This window comes from Capra hircus, chromosome 5 (genome assembly GCF_001704415.2).
Source record: "Capra hircus breed San Clemente chromosome 5, ASM170441v1, whole genome shotgun sequence".
In the NCBI taxonomy this organism is placed as follows: domain Eukaryota; kingdom Metazoa; phylum Chordata; class Mammalia; order Artiodactyla; family Bovidae; genus Capra; species Capra hircus.
In genome coordinates, this window is record NC_030812.1 from 24387177 (window position 1) to 24392212 (window position 5036).

The following is a 5036-nucleotide window of genomic DNA, read 5'->3' on the forward strand; positions in this document are numbered from 1 at the left end:
CTGTAAAAACACTGAATCACTATGCTGTACACTCAAAACTAATACAATATTATAAACCAACTATACTTCAATTTTGTAAAAACTGGGAAGAGTTGCTGTGAAGTAATTTCAGGACGTACCTAGCATATTACTGGGCAGTAGTCGGTACTTGGGAATGTTAGCTCCAATCATGGAAAATTCTCTGTATGGTGCCTGAGGCCCTCTCTTAGGCTTCCATATAACAATCTCTTATTTTTCCTCATGAAAACCAAAAGCAATGAACAGATCACAGTCAATATCTGTTGTTTTGACAGTAAGATTTTAGTCCCCTCCCAGAGGAAGGTTGTCTGTCTGTAACAAGGAAGGAGAACATAGGTACATAAATGCTCTGCTTAAAATTGTGCTTTGTTTAGAAATCATTCTTGCCTACTTTTCCTCTTCAATTCAAGAATGAGAAGAAACCATTTCTTCAGCATCCAGAAGCATAACATAACATAACATGCTCAGTCCTGTCTGGATCTTTGTGACCCTATAGACTGTAGCCTGCCAGGCTCCTCTGTCTGTGGGATTTTCCAGGCAAGAATACTGGAGTGGGTTGCCATTTCCTCCTCCAGGGGATCTTCCCGACCCAGGGATGGAACCCGCATCTCCTGCATGTTCTTCACTGGTACTCGGGTTCTTTACCACTGAGCCAGATGGAAAGCCCCAGCATCCAGGAAGGAGACCTGAAATGAAAGATTACCAGGGGCGCTCAATTACTGCTCTGAGGAAATGAACAAAGAGGGCTGGCACGCCTGCCCTCCCTGGCACGGTCACTGGATGGGCTTGCATAGACTTGGTTGGGTCCTGGGGAAACTCCTCTGCTGTCTGCCATCACCACCAAATGGGAGGTACCACCCCCCACCCCAGGGGAGGATAGCTTGGAAAACAGAAGAAGCCCAGGTTAAGGCTGCTACCTGGGTGGTACATCTGGTATAATAGGAATAAAGGAAGTGCAAAACTCTTTTGACTGGTCTCTGCCTCCTGGGATCCTGAAATTTCCATTACTTGGGATAAAAAAGAATTGCAGTACAAACTGCCCCACAGAGGAGAAGCTTCCGGTCAACCATTAGGGCTTGCTAAACAACCAACCAGAGCAGGGTAGTGCTGACACAGGCTTAGCAAACCATTAAATCAGAACACTCAGCGGGTCAGCCTCAGTCAGGGCCACCAGCCTTCCCTGTCGTGCACGAGCTCTGAGTCACACTGCTTGCACTCATCCAGTTTAGCCTTGCCCTGTGAGGTGGGTACCTATCCCCCTTATATAGAGGAAGAAACAGGCTTAGAGACACGAGGTAACCGGTTGGTAAGCAGAACTTCCTAGTCTGTATAAACACAACACCCACATTCTTCCCCACTGCAAAAAAGTATCCACATATTTAAGACTCTTGTTTCTAAGGCATGCAAGGAGGGCAATTAGGCCAGCACACCCCTGATTAACTAGATGGGCTTCATTTTCCTAATAATCTTCATCTTTTTTTACTCTAAAACAGAAAGCCGTCCTATCAGCACCATTCAAAATGCTTGGAGAAGGAAATGGCGACCCACTCCAGTGTTCTTGCCTGGAGAATCCCAGGGACAGAGGAGCCTGGTGGGCTGCCATCTATGGGGTCGCACAGAGTCGGACACGACTGAAGCGACTTAGCAGCAGCAGCAGCAGCAGAATACTTCCTTTCCCAGAGAAGAGGCTGTTCTCCAATATTTCCTCAATCAGCCTTGTGAGAGCCGGGCACATTGTTTCTCAGTAACTGCGAGCAGCGTCCATCTGCATCTCTTCATTCGCTGAACGCTGAATGGGTCAGGCCTCTCTGCGCCGTGTCCTGGGTCCTCAGAGGGGCCTGCAGTCCCTTTATGGCTGGCGCAGCCAGAGACCAAAGCAGATGGGCCAGCTCTGGGGGTAGAGACCTCCTCTGGTTTCCCCACTTGAAGACCAGTTAATCACCTGTGGTAGTTCATGCTTCTTCCTTTTCCATACAAATAAGACCCAGGGCGCTTCTTGAGAAACCTCTGGCTTGCAATGTTTTGAAAACTTTTCAAACAACCATCACTTGCGCTTCCACTCAGCAGCTGAAGGGTCAGTGTGGCGGGGTGGAAAGTCAGGGCGGCATTGCTGTCTTGCGACAGCTGCATTTATTTCACTCATTTCATATATTGGCAGGAGGATGGGCATAAATGGTTAGGTGTTTATTTCTTGATTGGTTTAGGGCCCTCTCTCACCCTGCGCCCAGTCTCATTCATTCATCAGTAACTGGAGACAGCTGTCTACAAGGAATTTTTTTAATGGTGTTTTAATGTTATTTTATTTTCCTAAAATGTCAGTTGGACAGCCAAGAAAATTTCCCCTTAGAGTCCTTGGAGGTTGTTCTGAGCTGAAATCACCACCCATGGTTGGCTGAGCACTAAATGAAAAACAGTGTTATAAGTCAAATTAATATTTTAGGGAAGAAAATGTGTGAACCCACACCAGCATTTCCGCCAGCATAATCTCAAGCTTTAGCCACAAAACTGCAGAGAACAACCAAGGGCCAGAGTCACCCCTGGCCGTCAGTTAGGGAGCCGAAATCCAAGAGAGGGAGAGAATGAATAATGATGATGAGGTCTCCGTTCATCCACTGTGGCAGATTAGAAGGCCATCAGAAGGCAGGAGTGATGACATTTTTAAATGGATTCATTCTGTGAGAAGACAGCTGGGTGAAAAGCAGTGGGTCGGGACTTATTAGAAACCACAGCTGAAGCCATAAGGAAAAAACATAAGACACTGTAGAAAAATAATGATGATGAGAGATAAAGCAGCTTGACAAAAGCAGTTTACAAAACTGAACGTACAATATTGTCCAATTTTTGAAAACTACAAGAGAGATACAGACAGGCAAGCAATAGGCATGAGTTGAGTGCCAGGGTTTTTAAAACTGGCTTTGCAATAGAATGTTCTGGATTTTTTTTTTTTTTAAACACAGACCCATCATCCCTACCCCTGCTGCTGCTGCTGCTGCTGCTGCTGCTAAGTCGCTTCAGTCGTGTCCGACTCTGTGCGACCCCATAGACAGCAACCCAACAGGCTCCCCCATCCCTGAGATTCTCCAGGCAAGAATACTGGGGTGGGTTGCCATTTCCTTCTCCAATGCATCAAAGTGAAAAGTGAAAGTGAAGTCGCTCAGTCGTGTCCGACTCTTAGCGACCCCATGGACTGCAGCCCACCAGGCTCCTCCATCCATGGGATTTTCCAGGCAAGAGTACAGGAGTGGGTTGCCATTGCCTTCTCCTCCCTGCCCCTAGAGGTTCTGATTTATTAGCTCTGGTTTGGCATCTTTATTTTAAAAAGCTTCCCAGGTTGTTCTGATGTACTGTCAGCACTGAGGACCACTATTACATACAGAGAAAAATTTAAAAACCAGAAATGGCTTTATGGGGTATTTCTGATTTAATTTTAATGTAGTTTTTCTGTGTTCCTACATATTGTTCTGTGAACATGCATTAAATCTATGATCAGAAAAGGTTATTAATAAAAATTATAACTGAACTTACTAGGAAAAATAACCCCAGGCAACAGGAAATAATAATAATGACTAACATTTTGCTGAGAGTCAGATATGCTCTTTGTCTTATTTTTGTTTTGTTTTGTTTTTCGGCAATTGGGAACGTCGGATCTTTGTTCCCTGATCAGAGATTGAACTGAACCCATGCCCCCTGCAGTGGAAGCACAGAGTCTTGACCACTGAACCGTGAGGGAGCCCCCAGACACTGGCTTTATTAATGTTGTCACTAGTCCTTACAACAGCTCTGTGGCCGAGGCACTAGTATTTCAGCCATTCCATGATACGGAAGGTAGAGGTCCAAGAGGTTCCAGCTCAGACACCAAGAGAGTGACAGTCACAGCACAAACTCGGGACCAATTACCAGAGAACCTGAGGCTTACCCTAAAGAAGTCCTGTGTGGTCCCTCCCCTCCATCACACCATCACGGGCCCTCTGGATCCAGGGCCTCACCTGTGCCTGCTTCCGGCTTCCCAGGGGCTCATGGGAAGCTTCGCCTCTGAATTCCCATCAATGTTCTACTTCTTCCAAAGACTTCCCACAGTTCGCTACTCCCCTCAAAGGAGAACTCTGTCTCCATGCAAGCTAGAGAGAGGGGAAAAAGAAAGAAGAAAGTGAACACCACAGGATACTGACTGTCTATTAAGACCTATTATAAGAATCCTTTTTTAAAGTATTAATTTATTCTTTTACTGGAGTGGAGAATGAAGAGGAGGTGCCCCAGGCAATTATACATGGGAACACAGATGTGAAATTCTACAGGGTTTTCCCCTGGGAAGATGATAGAATGCTTATCAGATTATTTCCCCATTTCACAGATGGTGGTGCCAAATTCTTAAGAAACTACACGAAAGAGAAAAATAAAAATGAGTTGATGCCCCAGCCAGAACCAAAACTCCTTTCTAGTCCACAAAAGGTTTGTGGATTTTAAACGATTTTTAAAAAAATCAACAGCTATTTACCTTCATTCTCTTCCATGGTTAGGTTTCCAGATAAAACACAGCATGTCCTGTAAGATGTTAATTTCAGATAAGTAATTTTTTTGGTAAAAGATGTCCCAAATATGGGACATATTTATACTAAAAAATTATTGGTTAATTTTATTGATAGGTCAATTTTAACTGGGAGTCCTGTACTTTTATGTGCTAAATATGATAGACCTACTTCATGAGAAACATGATTTTCTTTCTTCCTTAGACAATGTTTTTCCTTCTCAGTGTCATCAGCTCAATGATTTGAAGAAGCATAAACCAGAAAATTGATCTCATCAATTGAGCTCATCCTTTTGTGTCAAACAACCCACTGAGCCAACTCCTCTGGTAGTCAATAAGTGTTACATCTTCCAAAGGCCACACACACACACACCCCTTATACACATGCATTCACAGACACCCACACACCTTCAGACATGCCCAGGCATACACTTTCACATATATGTATACATATGTACACACAGAGAGTACAAACAGATTTTAATTTCTCCTA

General features: G+C 44.5%; 1 long non-coding RNA gene across 2 annotated transcripts; it reads right to left on the bottom strand.

Annotated features, from left to right (window-relative positions):
- Positions 618-4561, bottom strand: LOC102180728. 2 transcript variants are annotated; one of them, XR_001918152.1, is made up of 3 exons: positions 4514-4561; positions 4005-4136; positions 618-704 (listed from the first exon to the last, which is right to left on the bottom strand). It is a non-coding gene; the product is annotated as an uncharacterized LOC102180728 (long non-coding RNA). The 2 variants fall into 2 exon arrangements; XR_309989.2 differs by lacking the exon at positions 618-704 and adding an exon at positions 2344-2417.